Source organism: Dromaius novaehollandiae, chromosome 5 (genome assembly GCF_036370855.1).
Source record: "Dromaius novaehollandiae isolate bDroNov1 chromosome 5, bDroNov1.hap1, whole genome shotgun sequence".
NCBI classification, from domain to species: Eukaryota; Metazoa; Chordata; class Aves; order Casuariiformes; family Dromaiidae; genus Dromaius; species Dromaius novaehollandiae.
The window spans coordinates 19332356-19346562 of record NC_088102.1 but is presented as its reverse complement, the minus strand read 5'-3'; positions in this window follow the sequence as shown (position 1 = coordinate 19346562).

Genomic DNA, 14207 nt, shown 5'->3' with positions numbered 1-14207 from the left:
CACAGCTGCGTGCGATCGACTGATCATTGGCGTGAGCTGCGTGCTCGCCTCCGGCCTGCCTGCCGCAGATTCCTTATACCCCAGACCACAGCATATATGGCTAAGAGCAAAATCTAAAGGGAATAGCTAATGTCCCTATTTTTTAAAGATGTCATTTCTCTCACAAGTATCCGTATTTATCCTTCTATAGACAGTGAATAAAGGTCACAGCACCAATCCAGGTGATAAGTTTACCAGCTGATCACACAGCTCTGAATGCTGCTCCTTTCCCCCCTCTCTCAGGGAACAGACACACACAGAAATGAGCTCGGATACAAGCTGTTGGGCCATAAACAGCTGTGCAGCAATATAATGTAGACATGACTGTAGGCAGTTTTACTTGCTGGCCAAAGGCAAAACCACAGTAAAGCCTGATCCCCAAACCTCAGAGGAGAGAACTTCAGATAATGCTAATAATAAAAGGGAATGGTTGATAATTCAAGGCAAATGCCACTGGAGCAAACTGAAAAACGAAGAAGTTCAACAGGTGGAAGCACAACCTGACTGAAGAAATAAAAACAGTACTGCTCTTTTTCAGTGCCATTACTGCCCTGTGTAGCCTATATATATGCCTTATGCATATTAACATATACACATAGATACATACAAATATATATATCTAAACCATCTGAGCAGCCCCTTAAATCAGTAGGACTGTGAAAGTGGCAACAGATAGCAGCAACAAGTCTTTTACAGTCTAACTTATCATGTGATATAAATATTAGAACAAAACATCTAGATATTACGATACTCAGCTCATAGAATTATAACTAATTTTTTGCACTTGCAAAGATATTAAAGTATTTTATAAATGCCAGCAAGCTGATTTCCAAGGGGCCTGAGACAGAAACTGGCACAATCAAACAGCAGATGGTGAAAATAAGATTGGCTGGTGAAGTGTTGTCCTTAAGTCATCTAAAATGTCTCTGACATAGCCAGGAGAAGACTCTTGATCTCAATATGTCAACTTTGATATCCAATACTGATCCAAAGTACACCGTACTCAGTATAGAGAATTCTATGTATTGCAGAAGCCTCTGGATCACTCCCTTAAAAATAAGATCTTAAAAATATCATAAGGACAGCAGCAAGTTATCAGTGTAGGAGAGCAAGAGCTGCCAAGCATTGCGGGGGCAAAAGCAATGACAAGCCAGTGAAACAAGATGATTAAAACAAGCAGTGAAAAGTTGTATTTAGTAATTGCAATCACTGTTTAAAATAACAGAAAAGCATCTTTGAAGAGAAAAAAATCAGAAATGAAAGCTCATACTGAAAAAGAGAATTTTAATCCATATGAAAGAAATCACTAGGTATAATAATATTCCACTAAGTTCAGTTTTCATCAGAAAGTCAATCAAGAAAAAAGAACAATCACTGGGGAGGATAAAAAGGTCACAGTGCAGTCCCTACTGCCAAGCTCATTTCCCTTAGTCTCAAAGAAACTGCGAGAGCTTTCCAAATACTTACTGTAAATAGCACACTCCCTTCCCATCACAAAATATCTAAAGGTCAATGGTGTCCCTGTCTCTGTTCTCCCTATGTTTCCATAAACTAGTTTGGGTTGACTTTTCTTTTTATTTTCTGGATTTCTTGCTACTGCTATGTGCTCTCTTTACATTCCTGAGGCCCAAACTGCTTAGCAGCAGAAGAGGCACAGCATAAGAAAAAGCAACACATGCTTCCCTCCCAATCCTAATTTAAAGGATATGCTGCTGACAGAAAAAAGGGTTCTTAGTAGTTGGTATATGTGATAAAACAATGAATTCTCCTGTCGTTGCAGGTTTTTAAGAACTGAGCATTTGTCCATTATGACCTATTTCAAATGATCAGATACAAACATGTAATTAGTAATTCTCTGTGTTCTGTACTTGTTTGAGACTGGAGATCTAACAGTGAAAGGTTCACTCATCATCAGTCCTATCCAGCCCCCTTTTCCTATTTGCTAACCATGGAAGACATCTGTAATATTTAAGACATCTGTGTTTAAACAAGGCTTTGGCTCTCTCTCAACATACTTTTTCATAATACTTGACCCTGCAGTAAAGCTGTAGCAGCAAATCTCATTTTGCAAACACAGAACATAGGATCACTGTAGAATCAGCCAACTGAGAAAGCAAAGGCTAAGAAGACACATTTCTATTCAAACACACTTAGCTCCAGAATTAGCAGAGGCAATACAGAAAGTGCTTGGCTGAGTGCATTGATTTAAAAAGAAATTTTTTCAGAAGTTCATTCTAGTGCTAATAACTTAGTTAGTGCAACTAACTCAGGAATGTCAATCATCAGACGGAGGAAAGAAAACTTTCAGGATGTCCCAGAGAAACTATACTGACACAGTTATGCTAAACTTGCAGAATTTTTTGCAGTGAAGTCTCTGAAATTTATGAACACTCAAATTGTTCGCTAGGAACAGAGAGCAATGGCAGACTACTATTATCTTTTATCTTATATTTAGATTGTAAGTTCTCTGGGAGAGGTGCTGCCTTTTTTTGTGTCTTTGGCTGAAACTTGGCAGAACGGAACCCAGCTCCCTGCCGGCATTCGTCTGTGATGAGTGGGTCAGTTAGAGGAGAATTTACCAATGGCTTCAGTGGTCAATGAATCAGACCTTGCAGAAATATATATAAATAATAATGCTCAGGGAGTAACACCTGGAGACAGGGTCCTACAGGTTATGCATGTTGACTGTAAGGATGAAAATGATGAAGAGTCTCTCTTGTCATTCTGTATCCTAGAGAGATGGAGTGGTCAAAGAGCCAATCCAGAAACCAGCTGTTTTGCATGTATGCAAGCATCAGTTGAATTGTGTTGGAAGCTGCACAGGGCCATCATTTTTCTTTTTCGAGTAATGTGGAAACTCAATTTTTTCAGCAAAGGAAATGGCATAACAAAGCCATATTTTCAAACCAAAATTTTCTTGAACAGTGCAAATGAAAAATAACTCCATCTGACCATACATTCTGTAACCTTAAATGCAGCAGTCCTTTTCGAGGAAGATCAGGAATTCTGCCATTACCAGCCGTGGGCCTGAGACACAACCCTGAGTTCAAAACCTTTCTGACCACTAGGGGAAAATACGATGTAATCTAAAGCAGTTTCTCTGTATGTCTCCTTTAGGAGTTAAGATGGGCTGGTAAAGAGACATACTTCCCTATCTCTGTCCATTCTGAGGTGGGTCAGAGTTGTGGCGAAACCCGTGTGTTTCTAGCTCACCAGGCAAATGCATCAGGTGGCTCCTTACTTTCCTGTGCTCCTTACCAACGGCCTGCGGACACCATGAATCCAGTTCTGTGTGTTATGACCGCGAAGAGGCTCAGTGCCAGCACCTTCTCTGACCCCCCTGCAATGAAGAGAGCAGCTTCCCTCACCTGACTGAAGGCAGGATGCCCTGCTGCAATGGCCAAGCTGATTCGAGAAGCTCTATTTCCCTTTAAATGACAGGATATAGCAGTACTAGCACTGCTTTCTTCAGTCTGCAACTCCCTAACAGTGGATGTCTTTGATTTCAGCTTTGGCAGTGCCTGAAGCAGTGTCTATACGATTCAGTGTATTACCCTGTTTAAGAAGCTAATGGGCAAACTGGTACAGCAAACTGTTCAGACACACCAGCTCGGATCCCAGGAGTCACGTAACCCCCTTAGTGCGGAAACGGGCTAAACAGTCCCACTGTACTGTGCTTTTTGGTGGAGATACCTGTCTTCTCCCCTCAGAGAAATGTTAGCACGGGGACACCCGTGCAGCACCCACCAGCTGCACAGAGCAGGGCAGACTGCCTTGCGGCTGTTAACCGTTTTTCACATGATCTGTTTACCAGATAATAACAGGGTGAGAATTAATGAAACCGGCTCCTATTTTTTCCCCCCAAATGGAGAGGACACCCGAGGAGTCTGGGAAAAGCCTGGGCAAGATGAGAGGGCTCTGGAGCCTGCTGATGCGCCACCACGGGCCCGGGCGCGGGGACACGCTGGGGCGGAGGGAAGGGCCAGCTTCTCCCGCTTCGAACGGACTGACTAAAAAATAAATCCCTGTCAAGTCTCCCTGTTTAGCAGACGCCTGCCATCTGGTTTTCCGGCTGCTCTCCGCAGCAGCCACTGTGTGGCAGAAGAGATCAAGACTAGTCTGCTGCGCGGAGAGCGCCGGGGAAAAGCGCAGCCCACAGCCGCCTGCGTGCGGCTGGCGCCATCTTGTCAGCCTGGGCGGCGGGCGGGGAGCGGGGCCTGACGGCAGCGCCGCCGCCGGAGTCGTCACTGTTAGTCGCCGAGGGGCGCCGGCGGCGGCACAGAGTTAGTGCCCGAGGTGTGAGGGAAGCCGGGGGAAGGCGGTCAGTCCATCCGGTTAAGTTGGCGTTCCCAGTAGCTGGTGTAAGTTTTATGCTGGGGGCGCTCACCCCTGCCTGGTGGCGTGCACGGTTTGAAACGTGGTTGCCCCAGCTCGCAAGGCCCCTTCGAAGCGAGGGGGCTGTGGCGAGAGGAACATGCCGGCCAGCTGGGCAGAACAGCCCAAATTGCTTTAAAAAATAATCCCCTCAACAGAGGACAGTAAGTTCAACTCCAGGGAGTTCCTGTTAGCGCAGGGAGGAATATTAAATCGCTTCTTCCTTCCTGGAGTCCAGTATCTTTTCAAAGCAACAGAAAACTTGTTGATCCATATTCACAGCAGAGGAGGGAGTCCTATTTTTAGCAAATACTGGATTTGCTGAAAAACATTTCTTTCAGAATGTCTGAACTATTAGCACATTCAGATCAAATTTGATGATAAAGTTTGTTCAGAAACTGAAAATAGTACAGAAAGGTCAATGTGTGTTGTTGCTGCAATCTCTGGACAAAACTTTTAAAATTGCATTTTTATTTTAAATTTGATTTTCCAGGGGATGTATAAGCAGAAATCAAAATAAATGCTTTTGTTTTGGCTTGAATAAAATGTTTTCAGTTCTACCCAAACCAAAATTATTTTTCATTTGATTAGTTTGGCCACCAAACTGAAAAGCCAGTATATGGTGTTACCAACACATAACAGCAAAAAATACGTCCTAAGGGCAAGCAGGGTTTTAATTAGTTCCACTTCAGCATTTAACATAGATGTCACTGACAGTGTCTGTCTTGATCGGGAGTTTAAGTAATAAATGTAGTAGTATTTTTATCGTTAATTTTGTATTTGACACTGAAAGTTTCAGAAGCGAGTCAGGACCTCCTTGACCTGATCATCATGTACACACAGAGAAAAGATGGCGCCTGCTTAGCGTGCTTGTAGACAGCAGAAACAGAGTTGGGTAATACAAAGTAAGAGAGACAATTATGATTGTCTGTGAAATAATGTGTATAATAAGCTGCAGCCACAGAGCATTATCTTAACTATGTAGAAGACAAAAACAAAACAACCCAAACCTACTTCTCCTAACTAAACCCATTGTGTCAAAACATACTTCAGGCAAAATCAGGCTGTGTTCAGAGAACAGTGTTGAGCATAACCATGGGAACAATTGATACTGAAATCCAAGACTATGAAAAAAAGCAAAGGCACAAAACACCAGTATGAATTTGCAGAACTTTCAGGAAATATGATCCAAATTTTAAGCAAATGTTTTTGGTGAAAATCCAGCAAAATGACACATTTAAAGAAGGCAAATATAACTGTTCCCTTCTCCTTATTTTCTTATTCTGGGAATGTTTAGGTATTCCTTAATCTGTGCCTTATATCTTGTTTGGAGGATGAGAAGTTCTGTCTTAACTGACTTGTGCTGTATTTCAGTGGTCAAAATGTTTGTTTGTTTCTCATGATACAGTCTTACAGAACTGTGATCTTAGTCCTGAAAGGCACCATGTCTGGGTTTTATAAGATGTGTAGAATGTATTTCAAGCATATGAATATGAGTGTTAGTCTCAATGGGGCGACTTACCTGCTAAAAAGAATTTGATGAAGCTGGCCTGATAGAATGATTGTCCCTCACTTGTACAAGCAACAAGTTTGCATCAGTTATGGGTTATACAGGTGGCAGCTAAGCAAGAAAGAACAGTGAGAAAGCTCAGTTGGTCAACAAAAGACAGTATTGCTGCAACAAATGACTGTCACAAGACTGAACCTCATTCACTGGATGTCTGATCCTCTGGCTAAACATTGAGAGAGAAGTTTGCGTGTGCATTAAATGAGGAACTGTAATCCAGCTCTCACTGGCCGAAGGAGTTATGAACTTCCAAATGGAATAAATGAAAGATCCTAGAGTAAGAGGGGGAAAAAAGGTGATAAGTTTAACTTTATTTAAAGTTATGAGTTATAAGTTTACTCAGTTCACAAAGACCTGTTAATTCATGGCACCTTTTTACCTGATTCTCTAAATTGCTAGTCCTTTGAAACTAGGTTTCATTGTGCACTGCAAAGTGAAAAGCAAAGATGCACTTAACACTCACTGGTCTGTTCCCCAATCAAACATGTAACTTACCTATTCAAATATATGGCAATTTTGATGCTGTAGAATTTGCAACAGAATGTATAAACTACTGTAAAATCTACTAGAAAAAAAAAGGAAAAAAAATTACCATTCTTACGATTGCAAAGCAAATCATGGAGAGATTAACCAAGTGTGTCAGCTTTCTCAGTCCACAGCCAGCTCAAAACAATAACACTAGGAGGATGAACTTGTCCTCATCATCTCAGTGGGTTGTTTACATTATTCTCTGTAGGTTTCAAAGTCAGTATTCAATGCTGATCTTCGCTATTGGTCATGATAACAGATGCATCTGTCTTTCAGGAGTACATATCCCAGGCCAGCTTGCTTCCTTGGGCGAGGAATTTGCTCCTGAGGTTGCTCTTCAAGAGACAGAATTGACAAAACCTGGTTGCACGTAGATTTTATTTTGTTGATGATTAGGTTGTTTTCTGGATCATACCTTTTCAGTAGGGTCAGGCTTGGAGTTGAAATGTTGCTTAAAGTTAGCACTGGAGCAGGGGCGCCAGGATCAGGTCTGAGTACTGAGCAGTTCCTAGTGAAGGAGCCAGGAGTTTCTTCTTGCAGACTTTAAGTATAAACTGTTCTCTTCACCTGTTAATCATCTGTGTGCCTGTGATGTCTAGCTTTGCTGAGTCAGGAAAGGAAGAAAGGGGAAAAAAATCATTAGGAACTTCAGAAGTTTAAATGCATGTGTCACTCCTGCACCTCAGCCGATCTACAGGCAAAACACTTCATATGGGCAAGCCCAAGTCTTCATCTGGGATCTGAGCCAGTAGGTTTTCAGAAGCCTTCCAGCTCCTATTGTGGGATCTGGTGATCCCACATTTGCATTTCAAAAATGTAAATTATGCTATTCAGAACATCTAATACAGCAGATTACAAGAGCAGCAAACCCAGGGGGACTGAAGTAGAATTAAGATCCCATTTGCCTCTAAGTACAAGGGATCCTGAGCTTGATGCCTTTGTTCTCTCTCCAAAAGTCAGCCTGGACCTGTAAAATAAATGAAAACCTAAAATTCTTGGAGGGATGGGTAAGAATCCTCATTTCTCTTCCCATATCCATTACTCAAGGTAGAAATGTATAAATAAAATTATTATTTTTAAAAGCCCTTAAGCATTCAGTGAGTATGGGAAATCTTCCTCAAACAGATGTACTGTTATAAATTACAGCATGTGCCAGTGTAGCAGTTATGATACAGTTTACTGTAAGTCTGCTCTTTCAAAATGAAACCATATGTTGGATGGGAAAGACGGGAAGTCTAATGTAAATGGAGATAAGGCTGTATGGTGATGGGTATTTTGTGGATGGACTTTTTGCAGTATTGTTAAGGGCTATATAAATGCTAATTGGTATACTCCAACTTCAGACACTGGATATAAAATGATTTAAATCAACTATCAACTGCCAGTTCTGGAAGATACTAGGAATAGTAGTATGAGGTGCCAGAGACTAACCACATCAAAATTGTGTATGGTTCCCGTGTTCAAATATATGAATAATGGTAGAGGCCACTTACAGTCTCGTTTTAAGTGACTGCATTTTCTAGGGAGCAAGGCAGAAGACAAGGTAATTGTTTTCCACTGCTCTCGGAAATTGTGTTACAGATGGTATTGAATCTTGGAACACAACGGGAAGTCACATTTCCAGCTATTCCCCAAGACCTTCAGCCAAAATCCAGAAGTTTAAGTCCAGAGAATGTCAACCTGATGGGTCCTGGCAGCTGTAACGCAGAGTACCCATTTGGCTTATGGCTGTGTCTGTCAGTGTCCTGTCTTGTTGCTTGCCTGCAGTGCTTCCTTGGAGCTGTAATCTCATTAGAGAGACCAAGTCCTAATAGAGGACAACAAGTTGTTTGAGCTGCAACTCCCATGGGAAAAGATGGGAGTATTTCCAAAGTGAAACTTTTCAGCTTTTGGCTAAAAAATAGTTCTGAGTATTTAATTAGTTAATTTAAAAGAAAACAAGTTTTTCCCCAGAAAACAGGCTTTTTGTCTAAAAATGTGTATTTAATAAAAATCTAATTTTCCGCCAAAACTGTTTAAACCAATGCTTGGAATTATATTCCCTGACAAAACTACTTTAAAATAGATTTCATAATGTAGAGCAAAATGCAGACAGTTTTCTTTACAGATGATTTTTGAGTGATATTATTTTTAAACTAAACATGGTAAACCTAGGAAATTCAGAATTAAGGTTAATGAAAATCCAGCACATTAGAGATACAGAAAATACATCATTTGAACATGAAAATGACTTAAATCTCTGCCATTTTGCCATCTCATGCTGTAACTTCATTTATAAATATGCTTATATTAGCTTTGATGCACTCCAGACCATCTTAAAGCAGCCACAGCACACTGAAGAATCAAATAGTTTTCAGAGATAGTTGGTACTGCCAAAGTAGCCCATGTGTCCAGCCAAGCTCAGCTCTACTGCCCACGTGTCAGCTCTCTGTTACCTTTTGTGTTTCTCTGTTCTTCCTGATACAACACAACTATCTTGCTGTCCTTCTATCAGTTTCTTCTACAGTTCCTTCTACATGCACACGTTTCTATGCACACATAAACCAAATGCATAACATCACACACACATACACAAACACTCATCCCTTTCTACTGCCCCATATTCACCTAGGCATGGCTTTTTCTTGAGTCTTCCACTTCTTTCTTAGTCCTTCTTTGTGGAATGTACCTAGTGCAATGAAGAGTTTGTCAAAAAATTAAAATAAAATTAATAAAATTAATAATTCTGTAATTTCATAATACAAAGATTATATGTCAGTGGAGATCAAAAAATAAATATCATCTGAGGAATAGCATTACAAGTTACTTTTCAAAGTAACTCTATTGGTTTTGAGGGCTGTTATCCTGATAGAAAAAGTGCTGTCTTCTAAAATAGCTCCTACTTCTCATTTCAAGTGAGTGAATCTTATATGATCTTGATTAGGGGCAACCTTCCTCAGTCTCTTTGACAGAGTATGACAGAGACCTTCTCACAATGATCACCCAGCTGAAGTTAATTTTGACCACAACTCTGTCCAAGTCGGTGTGGAAGCTGTTTTCAAAGAGGGCAGTTCCACTACTGGGGTTTCCATATATTTTGAAATACAGAAAAATTAACATTCAGTTATGAACAGTGTAGTTTTGGTGTGCCTTTTGACTTTTGAACTCCCCAGCCCTGTCTCCAGTGACTGAATGTGACAAGATGTAATTAGAATTTTCTACCCCATTCCCCATGGTATATTTTCAGTTCTGTTCGTTCTGTCTTTAAAATTTAAAATTTAGTTTATTGTGAATGAGGTGTCATATTTTAAAAGCAACTGGAAAAAATTGCATTGTTGGGTGCAATTCTCTTTCTCCCCATCAGCTGTACAGAAAGAAGCACTTAGAGCAAATCTGTGTGATAATGCCTGGTTGGAAAATGCAGAGCTTTTCACATTGAGACCTTACCTTAAGACCTAAGGCTTTTACAAAAAATTTGCAATGGAGCCAAACAATAACATCTTGTTTTGTCTATTCTACAAGAAAACAGCTCCTGAGAGAACTTGGCAGTATGTACACAACTAAGTCACTTTTAATTCTGTCCCATTTTTCATGCAGTGAAAAAATGCTAAAACATTGCTAAAACATTGAAGCACTCATGGCTATTGACTTTTTTATTTAAATAAACACTCACTCCAAGGCAGAAGGTTGGGGTAATTGGAGAATAAACTTTTGAGCAAAATCTGCTACATACTCATTTTCATCTGCAAAACATCTGCACTCTTAATTTTGTTATGATTTTTTCATTGTTGTAACACAATCTATGTATTTTTAAAGCTTTTTATGCTCAGAGGAAAACACAAAATCAGCTGAGTAGAGATGAATCATGAGTGTTTAACAGAACCTAGCAACACTGTACAACACCTGGAGATGGGAAGTTAAGATAGGCATGTTAAACAGTTTATGAAATGAATTAGAAGTTTACTAAAGCAAAATATGATTATCGCAGTTGGCCTTTGTCCAGAGCGTACAGTTTACAGTAATCAGGTATTCAGTATCAGCTAAAAATTCCTTTTCTTTCTTTGTTTATAAAACAAGAACAAAACTTAAGTTAGTAACTAAAGGCAGAAAGGACACATGATTTTATGGCAGACGATACTAAATGGAGTTTCAATTCTGCCCTGCATCTGTGAGAGTATCCGGGGTTATTCATGAGGCAGGTGCTCAAGTGATGTCACGGCTAATGTTTAGCATCCTTCTCTCATAGGCCAAATCCTTTCACACCCTTTTTAAACAAAAAGTTGGCATTGGCCCACACGTTATTGCAAAAGAAGTCAAGATTATATGCCGTTCACACAATATTACACTGCCAACAGGAAGCTCTGTAAAAGAAAAAGGAACGGGTTATATGTGTAAATTAAGTGTAATAAAATACAATCATCAGAAAATCAACATAAGACATGATAGACCCAGTCCTTCCTGTAGTACCTGAACTTGTTTGGGAATCAGTGAAGAAGTGCCTATGTGTCAGACTGACAAATATGAATGAACACAGGCTAGTACAGAATGGGTTTGAAGCTGAAAACATGCTTCATCTGGAAATAGATCCATTATAAATGTGAATTGTTTAGGATTGAGGTGTAAATGGATTGATTTCTACAGTCCAGAGTGGTGATCCTGGAGTTTCCAGATACCTGTTACAGTAACGTTAGAAAAGATGTAGTAAAAGCCACCTTCTTAAGCTTTATCCCATGCTTGTGTCCCATTAATAAAGAATGTGGGTTTTTTAAAAAAAGATTACTTTTAATAAGCCAGCACATATCCAAATTCAAAGAGACCACCAGCTCATTGAGCTAAAGCAAATACAGCTTTAAACTGAGCACACAAAAGCTTTTGTTGTTGCCAGTGTTTTGTTCCATATTATTAGCATAGCCCTTCACCATGACCAAGTACTTGCAGTTCCCATAGACAGAAATATCAGATTCAAGCTGCTAAGTCAAAAAGAAAGTGATAGTACCATGGAATGAGACTTAAAAGGAAAAAAATGAATTAAAAGCATTTTTGCTGATTTCAGTATGGTTGTGCTTGTTTGCAGGAGAGAGAACTGGAAGAAACTCCATCCCAGTTGAGTGACACCATGGCTTCTTTATCCTGTGGAATTAAGTGTCATTCAGCTAAGCTGATTAAGATGGGCACAGTCTGTGAAAATCACCAAGGGAACTTCCCAAATGAGATCAAAACAGCACTTACTAAACCTTTTCAAACCTTTTCACTTTGTGAAACCATGTTTCTGGCCAAGTGGCCTGACCAGGAACCGTGTGCATACTCAACACACCCCTTGAAATGAAAGGAGCCCGAGGAATGTATGCTGAGGCCTATGACTGCGGAGATCAGTGAACCTTTGTTTTAGCTTTTTGCTCATACTTTATGTAATGGAAAGCTTTCACAAAGCAATGCCTGTGGGGTAGAACAGACAATAAAGAATTAATGAATTAAACACAGGATAGAGCTCCTGTGATTGCCGAAACCTGTACTTTTTGGTAATACTAGCAATTCTGTTTACCAAATGGACCATTACTGTATCAGAAATATGTATCTACCCAATGGATGAATTATATAAGATTATTTCCTAATCATCAGTGAGGTGAGTTCTTCACATATCCTTTGCAAAGTGAACTTTTTATCATTTTTGATTTTGAGAACTGTCAAATTTTGATGAAATGATTAGAAAGTTAAAAACAACTTTTTGCATAGCGTTTTTGGATTGCTGGTAAGAACAGCTTTCTTTAAAGACGTATACCAGCAAACTAAATAAGTAAATAAAAACCATGTTTTCACTCATCTTCAACAGCAATCAAACTTTTAAGATACACAGGTTACATCTGAGCACATTCCTTTTGCTTCAGTACTTCATAGAAATTTTAAACGTTGCTAGGCAGTTTAAAAAAATAGAAGCAGATACTAGTTAAAACTTCCTTGTAAACTGTAATCAGGTGATTATGCAGTTCTTTCCTAGTAGACATAGAGAATAATCAGTCTTTGTCCTCTTTTTCAACAAACTTTTAGGCTGGAATATTAAAATGTTGTGTCCATGCTTTCTCTTTTGCTCATTAAACAGGCCAGTACCTTTTCATTTTGTCTCTATCTTTCTTGAAACACAGTATCTGGAGTTGGACACCATCCTTCAACTGAGGCCATCCCAGCCCCAAGTGGAGCAATAAATATCTCTGTGTCTTCTGCACAAAACTAACTAATTTCTCAGCATGCTGTTTCCCTTTTTTGAAACAGTACTGTATTGCCAGTATCTGTTCTGAAGCAAAAGATACCAGCTTCACCCATTGCAAGTGTGCACTATGCCCATTTCTGCTTTCAGTATGAACCTCCAGAAATTACTGCTCTGTAGTTTAGTACCACCTTCCCGTAAATTCCAACAGCAGATTAATTTATTACAGAAGTCGGGAAATTTTTCAATGCTTTTTAAAGTAAATGTGGTTTGGGAGGCCTGAAATCAGCTTGGATAAACAACAATTAAGTAATTTACCTCAGCGCCCTGGAAAATTGTCCCTGGCATGGTTGTGCATACAAAAGCGAATGGAATACAAAGCATCAATGCCATTTTGTCATATCGTGGAGGCTGGGGCTGCGGTACCGAGACACTCCTTTCTCATCATCTGATAACAACCAACAGCATCTATAGTGTCACAGTACCTGGTGTTACAAACGTAATACTGAGCTGTGCCCCCTTCACAGTTGGCATTACCTTTCTGTGCTTACAGTCAGATCTGCCCCTGGAGAGCCAAACAGCCTTTTCTGGAAGTGCTCAGTAAGGGCTTGTGGGGACTGCGTGCCTGCAACTGAACGATCGCTAGCGCGACACTTACAGAGAAAGATGCTGGCTTCATCGAGGGAGATGATGTGAATTCCAACTCTGTGGGCAAAATGGGTTGTCATCCACATGGGACTTGAAGAAAGCATCACCTGCTTTTTGGTTAGCTTATTTCCACTCATGGCAGCAAGCTCACCCAGCAGTGGGGCCACCTGGTGCGACGTTGCTACCATTCAGACTGTTATTTCCTAGTACGTGTGTATTTGTGTATTTGGCACGTAGACGGTGCCAAAGAAGTGACAGGTCCCAGAACTCCAGAACACCGGGGTTTTTCCACTCTGCCACATCTGGCTTTAGACAATCAGATGCCAGTTTCCAACATAAACACAGTCCCATTAGTTTTTCAGCTTTCACTGTGTGACTCACGTCCATGTTTAACAGCCGTTAGTAGCCAGTGTGTTCTCATGAGGAACACGCGCTCCATTTGTCGCAACAGCGCCCACGAGTCTTTTGCCCATAAAGCATTTCTTTATGCTAGCAGTGCTGCGGTCACCATCTGTGCATGCGGCACTGGCATTAGGAAACTCTTCTACAGCTGTACGATCTATTGCAATTTTTGCATCTTTATCAAAATTCTGAGTACCGGCTTGGGCTATTTGCTGCAGCATGGGAAACCACTGTGGTTTTTTTTCTGCAGCTTCTTCATTGGTTTTGCATGCCTTTATGCTTTAGCCTCCTTTTCTTTTTGTATTTTGGATTCTCCGTTATGTCCATGGTGTCATAGCCTTGGCCATTCTGCAGGAGCCTCTGTGAGCTGGAAGATTGCTTCTGCTTCACAAAGTCTTAACAGTTTTATCAAGAATTAATTGCAGTCTAAGCTGGTCTCCCTTAAGTAGAAAGTACATCTCCATTAAG